This window comes from Puma concolor, chromosome C1 (assembly GCF_028749965.1).
Source record: "Puma concolor isolate L17-30 chromosome C1, mPumCon1.1.hap2, whole genome shotgun sequence".
In the NCBI taxonomy this organism is placed as follows: Eukaryota; Metazoa; Chordata; class Mammalia; order Carnivora; family Felidae; genus Puma; species Puma concolor.
Genome location: NC_141674.1, coordinates 71,827,950 through 71,836,867, shown reverse-complemented (window position 1 = coordinate 71,836,867; position 8,918 = coordinate 71,827,950). Strand labels below are relative to the sequence as shown.

Below are 8,918 nucleotides of genomic sequence, written 5' to 3'. Positions count from 1 at the left end.
ATAATATATTTTCATTTTTGCTACAAGATTCCCATCATGACTTTTGTTTTCAAAATTGGTTACTCTTTTCTGAAGCATAAAAATATGCAGAACTCAGTAGCGATGAGATGAAAATCTAAGGATTATTTTTGAATGATTCACATAAGTCATATGAGATGTTTTGCCCAATTTAAATGAGCTTGATTTTTAATTTTTTGGTAGTTGTTGACTATTTCTGTGACTCTTTATTGCTTTCCACTTGGAGTTACATGCAATTGATGAGTACTCTACAGGGCAATCACCTTGCTTTTGCACAGGCTTTCCTCAGAACCTTCTAGCTAACTGTTATTTCAGGTACCACTTATATCTCTCACGTTATAGTTGCCCTTCACTTTCTCACATTATTCATCTGCTGTAGGCAGCTTCATTGCTAATTAGTACAGATGAGCAAAATTTAACAGAGATTCAGTTCAGACTGTAAAAAAAAAAAAAAAAAAAAAGTTGAGAAGGACAGTCTGTGAATTCCTGCCCATGCAATCAGAGGTCCAAAGCAAGTAGGGGCCAGAGGAACATGGGCCTCTTTCCATAAAACCCGAGGGGGAGAAGTCTTGCCTGAGTCTTGTGGCGTTGCTTCTCACTATACGAGGGGGCAGCCTGGGTTTTTAGTTTTATTTGTTGATGTATTTATTTTGCAGCATTTATTCCCTGCCAAGGAGACGCTGGTGGACATAGCTTCTCCAAGGCAATAATTGCTCCTTCAGCCATCACAATTCCTTTCCATCAAGCACTGTGGAGTGCACCTCTCTTCCCCTTATAGAAACAATGTTATACATTTTTGTATCTCCAGGAACACAAAACACAACACTCTGAACATAGGAAGCTGATCAGCAAATGTTTGTTGAAAAAGTTTTGAATGACTTCCTAGCCTGTGATCTTTAAGGCTAAGTATACCCTCAGGCTTGACGTTTGTCATCTTTGATGTCAGCTTTAGTTTTACTAATAAAAACACTTTGGTAGAGAAGTGAGATATCATAGACCCTACAAAGACTTAAAGAAGGTTCTGGCTTCTTTCTAAAAATGAGAATTTGGGGCCACACGTCTCTTTTTACTTGTCCTTTGCCTCTTGTCCCCTTTTTGTCCTGTTCCTGCCCATAGGTCTACAAGCTGGATGTTCTCCCAGCCTCTTTCCCTCTGCATTTCTTTTCTGGCTCACTTTCTTGCCTTCCCCTCAGACCTGACCCACATTTGTAAAAAAAAAAAAAAAAAAAAAAAATCATCTAGCTAGAATGGCTGGTTCCTTTTGCAAAAACAGCTAACCATAATCCCTTCTCCTTTTTTTTTTTTTTTTTTTTTTAGGACTCATGCATTAAAGGTAATCACATATGGCTTTACAGAATCCCTGTTCTCCTTTCCAATGCTCAAGTTCAGGAAGTTCCCAAGTTACAACATAATTTGTGTTTCCCCGGTGCCTTTGCTAATTAAATTGTTTGGAACTTGGAAAAAATTTCCAGTAAAAGAAGGCTTTAACTGGTGTTTACAGTTGCCAGTTTAGGGTTACAACGGCTTACTCACTCAACACACGACACATTAGCATTTACTAGGTGCTGGTGGTTGCCCTTTCAGCTCTGTGCTGTTGGAGTTGAGCTGTTCACTCCCCTGACCTTGTTCTCATATATCATCTGCCACGTTTTTGCTTATTCCAGTAAACAGGATCTTTCTTAACACTAGCTTTGCAAGTTGTAGCCCTCCCTATACCATTCATCTGCAAGGCAACACAGGAATTTTCTGAACACCCAAGTGAAGCAACAGTACTCTGCACATGTCAACCAAAATTTAGCCATATCCCTGTGAAGATTTGAGGTACAGAGGATGTCATGCCCTATGGGATGAGGTTCATCCCATAACAAACAAAACATTATCTTCAGAGAAAGAATTTCTTTGATGGTAGGGGGCAGGTTACCATATAGTTTGTCTTCTAGGATATGGTTCCTAATTGACATACAGGAAGTCCCAATATCAACGTTGAATGAACAACGAATGAATGAATGGCCAAGGGCTACAAGAAGATATCTGGGCACATGCTGTCAGTGTTTCCCAAGGTTCTGAAGCATGAGTAGGAAGGACCTCACAGTATTTCTCTCTGGTGAGGTCACCAGGAAGGTCCAACTTTCAGCAAGTCTGTGACTTTGTTTTACTTTGCAGAGTGCAGAGAGAACAAAGTCTTGAGGACATTGTTTTACTTTGCATCTTTCTTTACCAAAGGTGGGTCAGTGGTGGCTTTATATTTCAGCTTTGAAAAACAAAGTACCCAGGACTATTTACCCCAGGAGGTTAAGAAGCCTCTTATAAGAACTTTAAGTTGTTGTTGTTGTTGTTGTTGTTGTTGTTTTCATTTCCTGTTTCAACAAAAAGGTGCCTAGGAAAGGCTCCAGGCCAGATGCACACGAACATCCTGGGCCTCTGGGGGCTGCCCGCACCCTGGGATAGCTTTGAGGTTCAAGTTTTAGAGCAAGCATTTGGCCTGGCAGTGAGCCTGCCTCCCCTGGGAAGGTGGGTGTGGGCTGCACTTACCCAGAGCCACTCCAAACATATCTCTCCCCGACGAGCGAGGAGAGACAGAGGGACAGCGCTTTAATACCGGGCTCCGAGGTATGGCTCTGTAAGCCCTGTGGGTCCTAGCGGACTTCTAGTGGGCACCATCACTCCTCCAGGCCAGCCACCCTCCTGGGGACCAGTCCCAGGCAGGAGGGCATCTGTAGGAGAGACCCTGTGCGCCGATCCGTGCCTCGCCGGTGGGGGGCGCTCTCTCGTGGGAACAGTCGGACGCCGGGGGCAGGACGGGGCAGGGCGGGGACGCGGCCCTTCCGCCCCCTCGGCGCCACCCCTCGCTCCGCCAAACTTTCCTCGGGCTCCGGGCGTGTAGCAGCTGCCGCTGGAGAGGAGGGGCGCCGCGGCCGGCCCGTCTAAACCTTCACTGCTTCCCGCTCCCGGCCGGAGCCCGGCACCCGGTCGCCTCGTTGCGCTCGGCCCCGAGGGCATGCAGCAGCCGCAAGGGCCCCCGCTCCCGGGCTCGGCGGCGGGCGAGCGTGAGCGGTGAGTGCGGGCGCCGGGCGCGGGGAGGGTTCCCGGAGCCGGGGCGGCCGGGGCGCGCTTGGGGAGGCCGAGGCGCACCTCCGCCGGGCCCGGCACGCGGCTTTTCGGGTTTGCCTGGCGTCCAGCCGGGTCCCGAACCTACTCCAAGCACCTGGGACAAACTCCGGGTGGCGCATCTTGCCCGCCCCCACTTTTTGTCTTGGGGGTGAAAAGCAACCGGGATGCAGGATCCGCGTTGCATGTGCTGTGGGCTGGTGGGCTGGGCGCCGGGAGCGCGACGCAGGCTTCGCTCTGCCTTGGCACAGGTGCTGCTTTTCCAAGCCCGGCCTCACAGCCCTTGATGGTGAACTGAGTTTTTCCCGTGGAGCCCAGGGATTTAACCTTTTTCAGCCTCGGGTTAACGCCCGGGACGACGGTGTGGCAGGATAAAGCTCGAAGTCTGCAAGGCATAAAGATTCGTGCAATCGTTACTATTAACAAACTGGTAACGGAGGGGGGGTGGGGGGTGGTGCTTGGTGAGTTAATGAAGGTCCCCGTGATCCCCCTCACCAACGGAAGACAAAAGTGCTTTGTTCTGTAGCAGTGTTACTTTATTGCTTTCCCTGAGCAAGTTGTGACTACCCAAAATTGCTTAGAAGTTTCTCAACTTGTAATTGGAGTAGTGACTGAATATTGGCACACAATTTAGTCTTACAAAGGTAATCATTAAAACGGGCCTAAAAGCAATTTTTAACTGAGTAATTTCCACAAAATATGTCCCTGTCATTTGTTATTGTCATTGCAACACATTTCTCCCTCCTCACTCCTTTGCTGCCCAGAGTATTACCTGGTCTTGGAATGTTAAGGGCCACTTAGCTTCTTAGGGTAACTACTTATGTTGTTGTTGTTGTTGTTTTTTTAATGAGTCGGATGATGAAGTAAATGCCAGCTACAAACAGATGATCTCTTCTTTACCAGCGAGTTATTAGTCTCTGCATTGCATGGCGTTTCATCAATGCATGGACTTTTTTATTGTTAAGGAGAGTTGTTGCACTTTCTGGTGAACGATCTATCAGTAGTTGCTAACCCTGCTTTCCCTGAAACTTGGGACCCAATTTTGTGTGGTCTGAGTCCAGTGAGTTAGAATTTTTTCAACCAGAAGTTATACAGTTAGAAACACACAACTTTGGCTCTGTTAACATCATGCTTATCTAAACAAACAGGACCATTCTAAAAAGACCAGCAAACAAATCCTGCCAGTGAGGTTTATGTACTTGAGATAAGCTTCCAGAGTTGTCTCTTGTGCCTTGAGACTGTATGGAGCTAGTATCGTGTACTAGGACATGTTAGATCTGGACTTCTAAGCTGCTGGCCATATCTTCTATTGACCGTCACTACTGCGTAACTAGAAAAGTAGATCATTTGGGCACATTTTTTGTTTTCTTTTTTCACCTTTCACATTTAAAACTTTGTGCCTTTGATTTAAATATAAATGACACATCCTGTCTTCTAAATCTGACAAATGCATAAATCAGATACCAGCCCCTGTACGTTACGGCAGATCTATTTGAGGTATCTGCTTGTTGCATAGGATGTTTGGTAGAACAGATATGCCTGTGGTTTCTATGAATGAAGACTGATCTCAGAAGACATAGAAACACGTGATTGTTTCTGTCATGAACCTATCTGAGAGTCTATAACATGTTCATGCTTTCCCTCGTTTTTCCAAAACCCACACACAGGACGAATGCACACAGAAGTGTAGCCAGGCAGCAGTCGAGGCACATCCTGCTCAAAGTCTTGCACACATGCCCAAGGCTGACTGCTTTGCCCCCATGTTTTCCATCTTTTTGATGAGGGGGCAGAAATCACCATAACTTAAGTCCAACCTCTTATTTCTTTGGGGTGGGGCAGGGGGAATTGCTGTAACTCAAATGGGAATTGCTATAACTCAAATTACCTATTAGCCATTCTCCTTGGAGTGTACATTAGTTCAGAATGCTTTCTGGTCTGTGATTATACCCAACAGAGTGGTTAAGTCTGATTGCAAGCTTCTAAATGGCAGAGCCGGGGGCCCAAGGCATTATTAATGTGGTGTAAGGAAAAGAGCAGGGCTTTGCCGTCAGACCAGCCTTTGTTCCTGGCCAGGCTTTGTGACCTTGGATACTTGCTTCACTTCTCTAAGCCTTAATTTCCTTGTCTGTAAAAGTGAAGATTATGTCCACCTCCGAAAATTAGAAGAGAACGCACTCAGCAGAGTGCCTGATATACAGGAAGTGCTCCTTAAATGCTGGTTGCCATCTTTTCCTCCAAGACTGATATTTGTCTAAACATGGGTGCAAACGCATGTTGTTCTGGCGAGAGTGCCAACAGAGATTCCCGAGCTGTAGGTGACTTAGAGATGTTCCACCCACTTCCTTGCTTGCTTCCTTCCTTCCTGGGTCCTTTGTTCTTCTTTCCATCATTCCTCCTGCAGGCACTGAGCCTCCTCCTCTTTGGCCTTGCTGATCATTTGTTCCTCATCCTGGATTCTGCATGTATGTGGAGGAGTCCCCTGGAACTTAGTCCTGCCAAGGATGGGAGAGGTGGAGGTGAGGGGTGGGGTGCTGTCTGCAGAAGCCCTGAGAGTTGACCGAGTTAGGCAGCTGGAGAACATGGGTTTGGTTCTAGTCCCAGCTCCGCTTTGTGAGGTCTTGTGACCTTGGATAAATCGCCTGTCATCCTTGAATCAGTTTTCTCATTTACATAACAGGGATAATAATTCCTTTTCTACCTGCGTACATGTGTTGTGGGTGCCGTTAAGTCGTCTCTGTGAAAGAGCTTTGTGCCTGTGAGGACCACATAAACGTTGGAATTAAAGAGGCAGGGCTTCCAGATGTGGGACACCCTAGGCAGGCTGCATGGGGGTGGTAGGGTCTCCATACGGGTGTTGGGTGTGCTAAGTGTTCATTGCTGCAGTCCCTCCGGAGCCTTCTCTCCTGCCCTCCCACGTCGAATGAGACTTCACGGAGGAAATCCTGCCAGAGGTTGCGAAACTGTGCTATGGGGAACACAAATTTCAGGACTGAGGTGACCTAACACTGTGTGATCGAAGGCACAGGGCAAAGTTCCGAAGAAGCAGTAATTCCCTCTTAGTATTACCTGTACGGTCTGCTCATCTCAGTTCTTGGTAGACAAAAACACAGAGCTAGCTAACCAGCCAATGAGTCAGGAGAGCATGGCCACGCAATCACCAGACATGGACTTGGGGTGCCTGATGCCATCCTCACTGGCATGTGCCTTCTTGCTAACTTAGGTCTCTACGGTTCGCTCTGCAAAGCACTGAACCAACCCAAGGCATTTCCAGCCCACAGACAAGCTAATTATTGAATTCATTCTGAAAGATGTGTTGTGCTCTGCCTGATCTGCCTGGTGGGCCAGGCCAGTAGTACCCAACGAAAGGAAGGTCCTGATTTCCTGGATTGCGCCTATCCCTCTTCACTCTTGAGGCTGGTGTCCTTCTCCTTATTCCTCTTCTCCCTTCATCTGCTGGCCCTGCCTCTGCAGCACTTGACCCCTCTCCTCCTGTCCTGCCGCCTGGTACATTAAACTCCTTCCTTGCCTGTGACCCCTGACATAACCCAGCTCCCATGGACCTTGCCTCCTCTCCTTAGGTGTGAATCATTCATACACCTTAGGCTGGGCCAGACTAGGTGTCACTATGGAAAACAACTTGCCCAGTACAGCCTGCCCCACCCCTTTCTAAAGATGTTAGTCAGCCCCCCTAAATACTCATCAACTAGTCCTGTGTCTTCACCTCCAGGAGGTGCTCCTGGCCCTGGCCTTGACTTAGCCCTGTGCAGATTCTGTGACATCATCAGGGATGGCTTGGCAGGTAGCAGGGCTGGGTTGGAGGGCACCTTAGTCTCTGTGTAAGTGCCACCTGTTTGCCCAAAGGCCCTCCAAACAAACAAGCAATCTACACAAAAGCAGTGTGCTTGCTTTGTAAACGAAGCTTTGAGGCTTCCTTGGTCTCCCATTACAGATAAGCTGCCCCAAAGCCCCTCCTCTACAGAAATTCTGGAGCTGCTCCCAGATCGACTCAGATCATCTAAGTCAAAGGTGGGCAGTGGAGTCAGTCAGAGGCATTCACTCCCCAAGGAGAGCTAAAGAAATCCAAAGTTAAGCCCTTGCCGGTAACTGGTTATTGAAGACCAAAACAAGAGACCACTTACAGAACTCACTGACTCACGTGCCTCCTGCCCTGGTTGATTTTTAGTAGGTTAGTCTTTTGAATGGGGGCCCTTTCCCTGGGGTCACATGGGTCTGACAAAGAGAAAATAAGTATAATCATATCCTATATCCCCATGGCATTTGAATTGGTTGGAGTTCTCCAAAGAAACAGAACCAATAGGATATAAATAGATGTAAGTGAGGATGTTTATTATAAGAATTGGCTCATAGGGTCCTAGAGGCCGAAAAGTCCCATAACGTGCCATCTGCAATCTGGAGAACCAGGAAAGCTGGTCGTGTAACTCAGTCTGAGTCTGAAGGCCTGAGAATCAGAAGCACTGATGTCCACGGACAGGAGAAGATATAAATCCCAGTTCAAGCAACAGGGAAGATTCCCCCTTCTTCTGTCAATGGAAGATGACATCTGCTCACATTGGGTGATGGCGATCTTTAGTTCACCAATTCAAGTGCTAATCTCTTCCGGAAACACCCTCAGGGACACACTCAGGTAATATTTTATCAGCTATCTGTGCATCCCTTAACCCAGTTATGGTGACACGCAAAATTAATCATTGTAACACCAAATCAGGAAATTGATGTCAGTACAACTCTACCATCCAGTCTACAGAGCCCACTCATATTTCTTCAGCCATCCCCCAGATCACTCTTTTCTTGCTTTATCCAGGATACACATTACATTTATTTGTCATGTCTCCTCTGGAATAGTTCCTCAGACTTAATCTGTTCCTAAGATCCTTGCATTTGTACAGGTCTTACATGCTGTAGGATGATTCTCCAGCTGGGTCTAGCACGTGTTTCTTCCGAACCAGACTCAGGTCATGTGACCTTGGCAGGACTTTGCTCTTCTTGGTTTATCACATTAGGGACACAATGTTGGGGCACCTGGGTGGCTCAGTCGGTTAAGTTTCTGACTTCCCTCAGGTCATGATCTCACAGTTCGTGGGTTTGAGCCCTGCATCGCGCTCTGTGCTGATGGTGCGGAACCTACTTGGGATTCTCTCTCTTTCTCCCTCCCTCTCTTCCTCCCTCCCTCCCTCCCTCTCTGTGCTCTTCCCTGCTCGTTCTCTCTCTGCCGCTCAAAAATAAATAAAGGAAAAAAAAAAAGGAAGGTACACCATGTCAAACTCTCGCTGCTGGAATATTGGCCTTGAGCACCTGCTTATGTTGGTGTCTGCCTGCTCTCCTCGCCTTAAATTCACCACTTCTTTCTTTGAGATTTATTGGTGTTTGTGGGGAAGTACTCTGAGGTTATGTTAATAGCCTGTTCCTCATTAAACCTCCACCTACGGCATAACCGGTCATTGATGACTTCTGCCTGAATCAGCCACCTCTGTGAAAGTTGCCACATGGTGATTCTGTATTTCCATCACTCCCACGTTTATTCATTGGCATTATACTGTAAGGAAGAATTTTCTTTCTCCCTCCTGTATTTACTCGTTTACGTTAGAAAGCGTTCATGGATTCCTTCTGTATCCAAAATGTTGAAATCTGTTACCATCATTATTTATTTTGATGCTCAAATGGTCCTCATTTGACCAGTGGAAGCCCCTCGAAGCTGGCTCCTGTGTCCTTTTGATCTCCCCATTATTCACCGAGCATTTTAAAATGTTCTGGTACCACAAGATATTCCAGGC

General features: G+C 46.9%; 1 protein-coding gene across 2 annotated transcripts in view; it reads left to right on the top strand.

The window, feature by feature from the left end:
- The first annotated feature begins 2,940 nt into the window (after positions 1-2,940).
- Positions 2,941-8,918, top strand: part of LPAR3 (lysophosphatidic acid receptor 3) — an 82,742-nt gene continuing 76,764 nt past the window's right edge. The window contains exon 1 of one of the 2 annotated variants that reach the window (XM_025912382.2): positions 2,941-3,072. The gene's annotated coding sequence lies outside the window, so the exon portion shown is untranslated. Of the gene's footprint in view, positions 3,073-3,450; positions 3,557-8,918 lie in introns of those variants that run through there. The other variant, XM_086717428.1, reaches the window with a different exon arrangement.